At 37.6% G+C, this 13933-nt stretch overlaps 1 protein-coding gene across 2 annotated transcripts in view; it reads left to right on the top strand.

The window, feature by feature from the left end:
• The window catches only part of syt6a (synaptotagmin VIa), a gene marked incomplete at its 5' end in the record, with an annotated part of 56289 nt that overhangs the window by 16064 nt on the left and 26292 nt on the right, over positions 1-13933 (top strand). Inside the window, one exon of one of the 2 annotated variants that reach the window (XM_081385757.1) lies at positions 1201-1253. The exons of the other annotated variant lie outside the window; for it this stretch is intronic. Of the gene's footprint in view, positions 1-1200; positions 1254-13933 lie in introns of those variants that run through there. 2 annotated transcript variants of the gene reach the window in all.

Raw genomic sequence — 13933 nt, 5'->3', positions numbered from 1 at the left:
ACCCATTGTTTTCCTTTCTTCAGTGGAGCACAAAAGGAGAAATACCACTATTCCCCATGCAATAAGGCTTTCAACCTTCAAAAAGTGACAAAGTCACCATAAAAGCTGCCCATTATGTCTTTTTTATATTTCACAGAACTAAATTAAGTGGCTTTTGAACGACACAAGGGTGAGAAAGTAATGAGATGTTCGTCTGAACTATCCTTTTAGATAAAGGGGAGGACATGCCCTGATTTCACAACACTGATATTTTAGGCAAAGAAGATACCTTTTTCCTCAATAAATTGAGCCACAAATTAAGGAAAATCAATTTAACACCACAGTGCTGCTGAAATCACTCAGGGGCTCTTGTGTAGTGTTGCATACATTATGTAAATGAAAATAGCTCTCTTTCATTAGGGCTGCTGTAATGGCTCCAGTTTGAGACGCACAAGGTGCATCCCTGGTGCAGAAGATAGCGGGAGGAAGGAGGTCCCATGGTTTGACTGCTCTCCTCGTTCAGTGTGCTCAGCTGAATGCATGCCGATAGGGTGATGGTAATCTAGACGGAGCGAGGCAGGGGGGAACCGCTATCTCTCCAGCTCGGGTGAAGATAGTGCTGCAGTATGGTTCAAACCCCATTGTTGACGCCGCAGTCTGAGGCTGGAGTGAAATACAGCCATTGGAATATTAAAAGGCTGTTGGCGTGTCTTACACATGCTCTCCGTCCATCCATCTTTCCAGCTGTCACGGGTCTCTTTAATCACTTTGTCGGAACCAAGCTGCACAATGGTCCCTTTTCATCCATTGACACGTCCTCAACTCATTCGATCTCTCCTTTGCTGCCCGCATTCAATAAATATGTTTGATATTCATGAGTTTGCCTCATTAATACGCATGCAACAAACTTATGCAGCACCGCTGCTTTGTTATTCTAGTTAGATCACAGCTGTTTCTCTGGTGTTTTATACCTCTGATGTATATCTGCCCCCGTGACAGATAGGTCTTTGCCCTGCGTGTTGTGTATTGAGCCGTGCGGTGCAACACCACAGGGATAATGGGAGTGTGGAGTGTATGTAAGTGCGTAGAGCTCAGTGAGGGATCTGCCCCCAGCCTTTCGCCGTATCTTGCTGACTGGCTTGCTCTCACTGCCATAGAAACGGGGTTCTTAAACGCGGTGGAGGCTCATTCTGCTTGGGCGCTGCCGAGCGTAAGCATCAAATGGATCAAGGAGGACAGAGAGAGAAAGAGTAAGAAGAAACAGACAAGTATTGGTGAGTACACAAGTGTTGCACCTTTTTGGAGTAGTTTGCATTTGTTTGAATGGCTTGGAAAGATGGATTTGTCCATCAAGGGAGAAACAGGTTGCATGAGCATGCTGTGATAGAGGGAAACAAAGAGGCTTCCTATACACGTGCTACTTTGATTTTTACAACTGTCCGAAGTAGTTCCTGCTGGAAAATCTAGATTATGCTATATTTAAATCTACGTTAAAATGCTTTTTTGAGCATTGTAGCTAGGTTTTTTTTTAAGCTATTAAGCCAGCTAAAAACAACCTAAGGTTGTCAAGCTGAAGCATGGCAACTGGTCAACCTGCTTAGACTAGCTAAAGACCAGTTTAAACAACTGGATTTCCCAGCAGGTGTATCAATGTGCGCATTTACTATGTGTGTGTGCACGTGCACGCTGCGTCCATCACACCAAAGCAGGGATGCAGTTGCTCCAGTGACAGCAACTGTGTGCTCTTTATCGCTTCTATTTCATCTCTCCGGTTGAACGTCAAACACTTTGAAAGCAGATGATGACTGAGTGGCACGCTTTTTTTTAATCTCTTGCCCTTTCAAAAGCCTTTGTAAATATTTAATCAAAGGGGTTTCTGCCCACACCACGTCCTCTGTGTGCGTTTCTGTTGTGTTTTCTTTCTGTTATGAGTTATTTCCATCTGCCAGCAGAGTACACACTGATCTGGCAGGTGAATTGTGCTCAGCAGCGCACAACTGCGACTGTGAGCATGTATCACTTTGTGTGTTTGTTTGTTTGTGCGTGCGTGCGTGTGTGTATTAAGTGAGCAATCATAGCTGCAGGGATGTAAAAATCTCCCCTTCCCATCAGTAATACTATCTTACCTGCTGCACAGGGGATCCTAGCATCAGAATGAGTTCAAGAACAGTGCATGGGGTAGATGTCAGCTTCGGTAAAACTCAGCCCGATCAACTGGGGGCCAGTCTCAGTGTCTCACCATGCTGGAAACCCCTCGTAAATATGTCAGTCCATCTGTGAAGCACAGCGCAGGCACCGGCACACCCTCGTTCCAGAGAGAGAGTCTTTCTCCGGCAGTGCAGCAGTGCAGTCAGAGAGAGCAAACTTTGGCTCTATCACCTCCCAAATATACAGCACTATCATAAATCAATGGTGTTGCATTATGCATGGTGGAAAAAGTGTTTTAGGTGCTAATGGTGGAAAAGCACAAATCTGCGGCTCACAGCCCATGGCTTTATTCAGTGTTTTGTAATGCTGTGCATGTTGCGGTGACACTTACCCACTTGTTTCATGCTGTCAATTGAAGTCCATCTTATATCTGCATTGGGCACAGATGCTTAGTGATTTCTTGTGCAGATTAACACACTTCCCTAATTGGGGTTGATTAGCCCGAGTACATTTTTTTTCTTTTTCACGGTCAGTTTTTTTTCCTAAGGCTTATACACAATAAGCCACAATAAGATTTTTTGTTCAAAAGACATACGCCACAAATTAGGGTTTTTTTTTTACACCGAAGAAAGGATGCTAGTTAACATGTCCTAGTTAGCACCTACTGGTAGATGTTGTAATTACAAATATCTTGCTACTGCTAATAGATACACAGACTCACAGCTTTGAGCATGTAATATATGCTGCTGTAAAAATAGACATACATAAATCCCCATAGCAGATCTAGGCAGGTGGAGCTTGGGGAGGTGGAGGGTTTCAGAGGAACTCTGCGTGCTGCAGGACAAGATTACAGCAAACAATACATTGCTTGCTATTTAAATGTTGAGCAAGCAATCTCATTGGCTGCAGGATCAGCAGTGGCCAATCAGCTTGTGCCATGCAGAAATGATGTGATAGCATGTAGATTGCACGTAAAAGACCTTTCAGTCTGCGCCCTCTAGAGTTTCATGACTGAACTACACATATATAAAGTATATCATTTTTTATTTTATTTTTTGCTCCATATAATGACATTGTTGACATTGTATGAACAAAAAACAGTTAAATAATTTTTCAAAATATCATCTTTTATATCAAGAAAGAAGATTTGAATGATGTGAGGGTAAACTATCCCTTTGAAGAGCGAAATGGACTGTATTTTCCCCTGTCTGCCGCCTTTCACATCACAGCTCAGGGTAGTTACTAGAAAAGGGTTTGGGATTTTTGTTGTGCCGTCAGCAGTTTAATGATCTAGAGTGACTAGTCACATGACATTTATTGCTCAAAGACAATTGTGTCCAGAAATAAAAGCAAATACCATTGAGTTGAATAGGAATGCTAATAGATATCCTAAGCCGGGTGTTATTTTTTCATTTAGATGCTAAGTTGAAAAAAATTCACTGACCATGCACACAATGTCATGAAAATTCTTCATTCTATTTAATGTGCATGCACTGATGGGTCATGGTTGTGGCTCTGCAGGACCCTTAGGGCTTTACAAATGTCATCGGCAGACAAAACTGTAAAAAAAAATCTGATACAACAGCTGGATGTGTGAACCAAGTGAGACACTATGGAATTTGTAACTTGTAAAGTCATACTGGCAGGTGGACAATGTGAGTGTAGAAGTGTGAGATGTGCTGAGAATGTGTGTGATCCCAGGAGGACTGTTAAAGGACCAGTCTGTCTCATGACTGTAAAACACAGTAGTGCTTTTCCCCATGGGTGTTACTGGGATAAGTCTGGATGAGACCAAGGCTTCACTTTTGAGTGGGAAATTATTGAAAATAGCATCATTCAGGCTAGTAAAACCTAACAAGAGATGGAGACACTTATTCGAACAGTAGTTCTCTGAGATTAGGAGGGCAGCTGTGGGCTGTTTAACTTGAAAGCATCTCATTTTTATGTCACACACAGAAAAAGAGAAAGAAAGCGTGCACTAGATTGTAATGTGTTCTGTCAATAATTTACCCATGCGATATTAATTCCTCATGTTGTTTTAATGTGAAATTCTCCCTTGAGCAAGGCTATAAGGACACCCAATCACTCCAGTTCTACAAAACTATTTCCCATGTGGAGAACATCGTGGCGAGTAGACATGTTTCTGCACAGCTGATCGGTATCAGTAAATCAATATTTAATGGGTTGGGGTAAATGAAGAATGTTGTACAGAGCGTGGTGAAAATAGTGCTTGTGTTTAAAGGGATAGTTCACCAAAAATAAATAAGTAATTGTCAGTGGCAGCCGGTCTGGGGTGCCGCCCCCTCATGTTAGCCAGAGAAGATACTACTTCAACATGTTAAAAATAAGTTATTATTAATAATTACGTAGCCATTATTTAGCCATTCAACTGGTAGTCAAGTTAGCATCTGTTAGAAATAAAACAAAAAAAATTGTTTCGTTTGTTTTGTGTGTGCGGGGGCGTGGACAAATGGTCTATGTGGTCAAGTGTCTGTAAGTCCATAAACTTTTAAAAAACGCATGTGACTTTAAGCTGTGACTTTTTGGCTTGTTTCAGATTGCGGCCCAGACCCTCCCACTTTTGATTTTAGCGAATCAATATGTTTTTTGTATATTTTGGCCTCATGCGATTGGACCATTCTCGACTTTCAAGTAGATGCAACATCTCTTCTGAGATGAAAGTAAATTTTGTTTTGTCTTTTAAAAAATCCTTTCACAAGGCGTTCAAATGAGGAAAAAAATAAGGATCATAATGCTTGGACGGAGTTGGCTTGCTGGATGCAATGTAAGTCATGCCTTTTATTGTTTTCCCTGTTTACTATTTCAAAGACCCATTCTCGAAGCGTTGTGGGCAAGGACACAGAAGGTCAATGAAACAATGCAGTTTAACTTGAGGCGATTATCGGGGTTCAAGCACAATGGCTTGTGTAGATGATATAGTTATAAAATGGACTTGTCTCTTTTCAAATAAAATATGAGTCTTTAAGTATCTCTTTATTGAAGTATTATATATATATATATATATATATATATATATATATATATATATATATATAGGCTACTCTTCAAATAGGTCTTGGTGACATTATCAAACTTGAACAGGTTAGTTTATATTAAATACAGCAAAAACACACTAATATACATAATCAAGTAAAAAAAAAAGTACTCTTATTTATATACTATATTAGGCATAGTTTTTAATCATATTTTTTTATATTTTTAATAATATAATTTTATTTTCAGAATATTTTCTAAATTTATTTTCATATTTTCAGTTTTCATTTTAATTTGTTTTAATTTATTTTAATTGTTTTTTATATTTCTTTTTAGCTTTAATTTATTTTCAGACAGATGAGCAAATCATAATTAGTAACTACTAATAAGAAATGTATTCCTCTAATTTTGATGCATTAGCTGAACATGATTTTTCCCTGATCTACTTCTACACTGAATATGTACAAAATAGACTCCTGATGCACTTCTTGTCAGTCCTAATGCGGTGTGATGTTTTGCCCAACAGCCCCGTGACTCCCGCTGTCATGCCACAGTCAAGTCACAGATCAGTGAAGTGATGCATTACTCTCTCCAGTGGTGACATGATGTTTACTTCATGTCACAGGCCAAAGGCCAGAAGGAACCAAGACCCCGAGCCACCAAGGCAACTGATTAGTCAGCGATTTGCAAAAAGCATGAATGTTATTTACAAAGGTTCATATTTACAACAATCTGTCCGACCTTCAATTACCCACGACCTTACCCTGATCCAGAGCAGGCCTGAGGTTTACTGGATGTGAGTAATTCACATAGACAGTTTTGACAGGAAGGGATGTGAAAAGGTCTGATATTACCTTCTACTGACACTCTAGTTTCCTCAACTTTTTTACATTATACATATATATATATATATATATATATATATATATATATATATACCGTATATATATTAGGGGTGTAACAATATATCGTGTCACAATATATCGCAATAAAAAATGCAACAATATGTATCGTGGATAGTGACAATATACTGTATATTGTGTATAGTGCACCCAAAATAAAAATTATCGTGTAAGAAAAAATTCACATTTTCAGAGTTTTAGTGACAATACTACATTAAACTACTATATATAGTGTTGAATATAATGTATAATAATGTAATGGGGGAATATTTGTGGTTCCTGATAATGCCAAATGTCTTCTGTTACCAGTAAAAAGTGTCCTACATAATTTTAAATATATCTAGTCAGTGACAGAGTGCAAGCATATTCGTCTAAAATAATTCTGTATTTTCAGCTTCTGAATCATGAATATTTTTTTTCTGGTGTCACTATTGTCCTGTGCATTGGGTTACCAGTACAAAGTCCAAGCCTATTCATTTACACCCACAATGTAATATCAAATTTAGCATTTTAATCAACAGTACATTTTTTGTTAACCTTTAACCTTTTATATATCTTGGAGAATTGCTATAGTATCGTATCATGAGTTCTGTATTGTGTTACGTAACAAATCGTGACTAGAGGGTATTGTTACACCCCTTGTGACATTGTAATTATACAAATAGGTACTGAGTAATATTAATTAACAACATATACTTACTATATAATTTGGGTTATGATTAGGGTTTGGGGTTGCTTGCTTGTAATTATGCATAATTTAATGTTATTACTATAGTAAGTACATGTAAGATGTGTAACAGGGACACTGTAAAATAAAGTGTACCTATTATTGCTTTATATTATTTATATTAATGATTTATATTGATTAGCAATAATAATGTTTTCATACATTATATTTTTGTCTGTGTCCTACGAGCTAAATATTTCTCTTTGGGAATTTTGGGGATAAATGATCCATTTCAACCAAGAGGTCCGCCTGGAACATGATATTAATGGCTAATCACAATAGTCGGATTTTCAATGTTGTTCACGCTCTTTTTCTCTTGGATGCAATCAAATGTTAAACGAAAGCATCAACCTATGTTTTATAGTTTTATAAAACAGCAAATTCCACAAGATCTGCCTAGCAGAAGCATGAGTCATTTTAGCAATAACATGTCTGGAGAATATCAGCTTTAATTTCTGCGGACAGATAGGACTTAACATTTTAATGCCAGCTGTGGTAAAAAGAAGTGAAACATTAAATGAGCCTAATCTAATTTTACAGCTAAGAAATGAAACCTGGTGAATTTATTGTGAAACGTGTTCAAATGAAAGCAACCATAAACTGGCAGGAGATGCGTGGGCCAAATCCTACAAACTTTATCACATTTTCCGTGTCGCATAAATCTCCCGGCACTCATATAAAGCTCCCGGTGTCCATCTGATGGCATCTGCCTCCATGATTTCTGGGATGTGCTTTGCTCTCCATATAAATTAGATATACATCACTCTTGATAGAACCAATTAAAGTCCAGGGTATGTGTAATAGGAATATCTGTGTGATGGAGTCAGTTATTAAGGAGATTGTAAATGCTGCTGTGGGCAGCAGGGACAGACAGCAGCTCTTTTATTGCCAGCCCACACAGTTAATTGACACACCTGAATCCGTTGGGCTAAAAATAAGCATAACAAACTCAGACTTGAGTTCAGCCAATTATCATAGGTCATAGATTGTACAGTTTTGTAAAAGAAAACAATTGTTTATTGAGCCTGTATGGTATCTCCTATGTTGTTTACCAGAAATGCTAAGGCAAAGATGTAATGCAACACTCTGATTTTTTTTTTTTAAACTGCACCACCAAGATGCAACTTTTGATGAATTTACAGTGTTTTGCATTTTTCAAACATCTGCGAAGATTATAGTTATTTTACATTCAGCCAGGGTTTGAATAAGTCATCATAATTAATTTTCTCTTCCGAAATGGTTGTTTTAAATGCAGATGTATGCATGCAGAGACCTGAATAAATACTGCTACCCCATTAGCTACTGGAGTAAAAAGGCATAGTATATGTCACAGTTTGTTTTTTTCAAAGTGAGGAAATTATGTGCATGTGTTTGTGATATAGTATAGCATACACTCTCAGAAAAAAGGTACAAAAGCTGTCACTGTGGCGGTACCTTTTCAAAAGGTACACCTTTGTACCTAAAGAGTGCATATAAGTCCCTCATATAGACATATTGGTACCAAACGTGGACATATTGGTACCAAACGTGTACATATTATTACCTAAATGGTACGTATTAGAACCCTTTTGAAGGGTACTGTCCCAGTGACAGCTTTTGTACCTTTTTTTCTGAGAGTGTATGTTTAATACCTGATTTACCATCTTTGGTAGTGAGACAGAAGCACACATAGGAGACACAAAGAACATCTAGAACTTAGTGGTCCTTACTTTTGTCCTTGCAATAAGATATCTTGTAAAGTACACTACCATTCAAAAGTTTGTGGTCGGTAACATTTTTAATGTTTTTAAAAGAAGTCTCTTCACCAAGGCTGCATGTATTTGATCAAAAATGCATACTGTAGTAATATAGTGAAATATTATAACAATTTAAAATAACTGTTTTAATATGTAATTTATTATTGCGATGGTAAAGCTGAATTTTCAGCATCATTACTCATACTTATTCAGTGTCACATGATCATTCTAATATGCTGATTTGCTGCTCATTAAATATTTATTACTATTATCAACTTTGCAAACAGTTGTGCTGATTAATATTTTAGTTACTAGAAGGTTCAAAACAACAGCATTTATTTGGAACAACATATTAAATAGCATTTATTTGGAATATAAATGGAAATATTTTGTAGCAATGTGAAAGTCCTTATACTGTCATCTTTGTACATCCTTTTAATCAATTTAATGCATCTTTGCTACAGTAAACCCCCATCAATTTCCTTACTTGGATCCCTGAACAATGCAACTGGTTGAAAACACAGTTTTTGATTAGAAATCAAATAACTGATCATATTATATGATTGTCATCAGCAGATGGCGAATCGCACAATGATGGAGTTTAACAAACAGAAACAGTCTTTAACAGTAAATCCATAAAGGAATATGCAGGAAATGGGGAAAAATAATAGCACAACCACTCAAAACATAGACAACACCAAACAAAGGAAACTAAGGGCTTAATCAGTGTAGCTAATCAACAGAACATGAAACAGGTGCATAACATAATCAGTAACCATAGAGACTAACTAGTGAATACAGATGGGCAGGCAGACAGGCCAAACCAAAATAAAAACACAAACAAACTGAACATACATCTGTCAAATATGTATCATAGCATATTTAAATTAACATCAGTAAAGTGAATTCAGGTAAACTTTGCAACATTTGACTATTGTCTCAATGTTAAAAAAAAGTAAAAAGTGGCAAAATGCTAATGTCCCCTGTCTGGCTAATGTTCACTGGCTGAAAACACAAATTATGACAAATGTTGCATTTGACCATTTGTTGCTTTGGTTATATTTGACAAAGACGTATTTTACTTGCAGAGATTGCATACAGTAGATCAGCAATCTGTACTTGGAATATTATAGGATTTCTAAGTGTCATATCGAATACTCAACAACACAATACTTAAACATGGTACCGCCTTTTGTTAAGATAGAATAACCACTGGTTTATCTTTTACCTACTCACATAAACACTTGTCTACTCTTGAAATGATCAGTGCTGGCATGTTTTTGCTAATGGGGGAATGTGGATGTGAAGGTGCCCAGCAGCAGTATGTGATTTGTAACACCTTTTGCGGAGAGGTGTGTGGGGGGGATTCAGATCGATAAACACTTCAGACAATCACGCTGTGTCAAATAAAGGATGTGAGTTCAGGAATTTAATGGCGTGTGTGTGTACATGCAGTCTGTTGCTAAGCCATGTGAACCATCTTGTGAGACATTCAGGTGGGAGGTGAGCAGATTAACGTTGTCATGGGACTGGCTATGACAGTGGGTAAAATTATGCTTCGCTACATCTTTCCATTGTACTTGTAAATCTATTGTTGGAGATCTATAAATCAAAATTAGGAAATTTAGCAAAAAAGGGGCACTTTAAATCACAGCAGGACATGTTCCTGGATCAACATGTTTGGTTAATCCTGGAACAACATTCCTGTCTGAATTTTTTTTCCTATCCCTACCCCTAAACCTAAACCTACCATAACCACAACTGATGCTGAAACACCTTACCCTGGTTGTAGGCCTAAACTTGACATAAACTGTAAACTTCTCCCTCAAATCGGATAGGTTGATTGGAATGTTGTCCCAGAATCAACAAAGATATTGAGGTTCACATTATGTTGATGGTCCCTTTAACACATTCTGTTAGCCATAAGTAACATTGCACCTACATGTCTACTAACTCTCATTAGAGTGTTAGTAAAGTATTAGTAGGCTGGAAGGAGTAGGGTTTGAATAAGTTAACATGTACTTGCAAAGTTAATTAAAGTCAGTAGAATGTCTGTAGGAGGACCATCACAACAGATATTAAGCAGAGTCTACTAAAACTCTAATGAGAGTTAGTTGACATGTAGTTGCAAAGTTACTTACAGTCAACAGAATGTTCAAAAGAGACCAATTGTTATTGATCCAAGAACTTGTTGTACTTGGAGAAATCACGTCCACTTAAACTCATGAGACAAGACTCCAGTAGACTAAAAGCTGTTTTATTTAAAGATTTCACCATGAAATCAAAATGGACAATTCTTATTTTTATGGAATATTGCAGTGTTTTTCGGCACGAGGGCGTGACAGTATGTCACTCACATGTGATCACAGCAGTAGCAAGCCACAACGATCCAATCAATTCCCGATGGACAAAATCAAGTCCCGCTCTACACCTTTTCTCGTTCATTCGTATCGTATAATTTCACTGAATTCAGCTTGATTGGAACACTTTTTCCACACATCTCAATGGAAAAAAGTGTCCCAATCATCCTGAATTTCCCCCTACATCACAATAGAAAAGAAAATACCATCACAACTTCCATTTCATGCCGACTTAAACATGGAGCGGTTCGGTTCCACTTCAACGCGTAGGCATGTCTCGTGGACGATGCTCTAGCAGAAGTGATGGTAGCCACCACCGGTGGTGATAGGGTGCTCAAACCTGCCTCGTCCCGTCCAGGAGCCACAGGTCCTTCCTCAGAGGAATTGGCCAGGGAGGTGCTGTCGCGAGGAGTACTAGTTCAGAGCCCTGGGTGGGCCAGTGAGGCACAACCAGAATGACTTGCTTGGGTTTAGCTAAAAGTTCTGTATGAGCAGGATATATTCCTCAGATCAATTACACTAACATGGAAAAAATCTCTTCTCCAAATCTTCTTGGAGTCTGTAAAGCTCTGGGATTTAAGAATAACAACAATGTGTCATTGCTAAAAACATGGTCCAGATGTTGTTAGAATGAATTTATGAATATGTGCCTGAAGCTCTACGAGAGGCTGTTTACCTCCCAAAGTCTTAGCGTATGAATTCTGCATTGCTCCCAGAAGTCCTTCAGATTGAGAACCCCGGCTTTGTTTGCTGTGGCGCTCCGCCACTCTGAGATCCTGGGAATTAGGGGATTTGAGATTGCAGTGGAGAAGGAGCTATGAAATAGAGCAATCTAAAAATGGCCCGGATGTGGCATGGAGATTTGCTTGCAGAGCCGATGTTTTTTTTTCTCTGTGTAGAATTAAGGAGAAAAGCTCCCCTTTTAAAGCCTGGGATGTCATGCAGCATCATGTGAGGTGATTTATACAAGCGGCCAACTGAGGAATGACCCCCAGGCTGCACCTTGATTTTTACACTTGTCCTCTTGGAGGACTTATATACACACATGTATACATTACTATACACACATTATTAAAATACAGTTTATATATAAATAAATATTATATAATACATTTTAAAAAAATAAACAATTATTTTTATTATAAATAATATAATGTTTTTAAAGTCTCTTATGCTCAATAAGGCTGCATTTATTCAATCAAAAAAACTGTAAAAAAAAATGGTACAATGTTTTCATTTTAATATATTTTAAAATATAATTTATTTCTGTGATGGCAAAGCTGATTTTTCAGTATCATTACTCCAGTCTTCAGTGTCACATGATTCTTCAGAAATCATTCTAATAGGAGGATTTGCTGCTCAAGAAACATTTCTTATTATTATTAAAGTTGAAATCCGTTGTGCTGCTTAATATTTTTTTCAGGATGAATGTAAAGTTGAATGCTTCATTATTGATCAAATTAATGCATCGTTGAATTTCACTGAATAATAGTATTAATTTGTTTTTTAAAAATGACAGACTGCAAACTTTTAATTGGTAATGTGTACTGTACTGGCACTAGAAATCACAAAGCGCTCTTTACTGAGCTGTCACATTGATTTATTCAGGGCCGATGTAATTGATCTTGACTAACGTAGCAAGGCTTTGGACTCGGAGGCAGCTATATAGTCCTTCTGTGGCTATATTTGCATACATCCTCAAGAGATAGACCCTACAGAAGACAGATTTACACTTTGCAGTGTATTTTCCCACTTATTCCATGGGAACAGAGATCTAGTTCAATGATATGACAATGCCTCTGAGCTCTCCCTAATGGTGGCCACTGATTGTGATGCCAGTTCCTATCAGTGTGGCTCCCATTGTCCTGAAAATATCAGCTGTCGGAGATGCGTGGGTGGAAGAGAGACTGTGTAATTGAAGTCCGCTGAGTTGGGTTAACACACTGTCTTCCTGATTGCCCTTTGTGTGTGGTTAAATTATGTGTTAGCACAGTGTTCCATTTTGTTGCAATTTTACCCTGTAATTAAAAAAAGGTCCATGTTAGAGGTTCTTTAATTGGCTTCGTTTCAAGGTTCAGATGACCCCTCTGAAGATGTTGTTTGTCGCCTCACATTTTATGTCCTCACATTAATTCTTAATTTCATGCTGTCCTTTGAGCACACAACAAAGCTTTTTGTTTTTGCTCGGGATCAGATGATGAGATCTGACAGGGCACATGTTGCGTCTAATAGCTGGGTTTCTATGGAAACCAGGTTACATTCAAAGACATTTGAAGGGAAAACCCTCGGGCCCCAGTTTGCTCCGTGACTGTTCAAAACAAATCTTAATTGAATTTGTGGACCTCCTGATATTACTCATATGCTCCAGACATGGCCCAACCCTAGTGAACCCTGTGGCTGAGGAGGAGGGGGGAAATGAACAGCCCCTTCCCTTCATGTGTTATCTCATAGGACAGCATGTTCTCCTCTCTGCTTCTGCAGCACTGGGCTGGAAAATGTTGCTGAGCGCCAAGATGGGATACAGGTTCCACAAACATAAATGCTGTGGATTCATTATGCATCAGAGCAGAGGTTGAGGTTGTTTTTCAGGATACTAGCTACATAGAGAGTAAAGAAAAGCTTGACTGCATATCTAATTAGCAGGTGCATTTGCCGTCTGATCAACGGACCTGACAAAATTGTATATATTATCCAACATTTTGATGAGAATGTTTAGATGAGCTGAGCATGAGATTAGAAAAATGTATATATAATAAAATGTAAATAAATGTATATTAAATAAACAAAGAAATAAAATAAACGTTAACTGAAATAAAAAAAATGAAACCTGTTATATTTTAGCTAGTTGAACCATTCTCATTTTCAATTACTTTAAATTGATATACTAAAATATCTAAAACTAACTAATAAACACTATATAAGAATAAAAATAAATGCAAAATATTAAAAACTATAATAGTATATGAATGATACTAAAATAACACATTACAGTTTTTACCAACTGCTTACACACAAAATCTTTTCATGTCACACGATTTTTGAAACCTCTCACTCAAAGTGCAAAACTACATGCCAAATCTTCAAAAC

This window comes from Scardinius erythrophthalmus (assembly GCF_964197995.2).
Source record: "Scardinius erythrophthalmus genome assembly, chromosome: 15".
Classification (NCBI taxonomy): domain Eukaryota; kingdom Metazoa; phylum Chordata; class Actinopteri; order Cypriniformes; family Leuciscidae; genus Scardinius; species Scardinius erythrophthalmus.
Note: the sequence above shows the minus strand (reverse complement) of the source record. Positions and strands in the feature narration are given on the sequence as shown.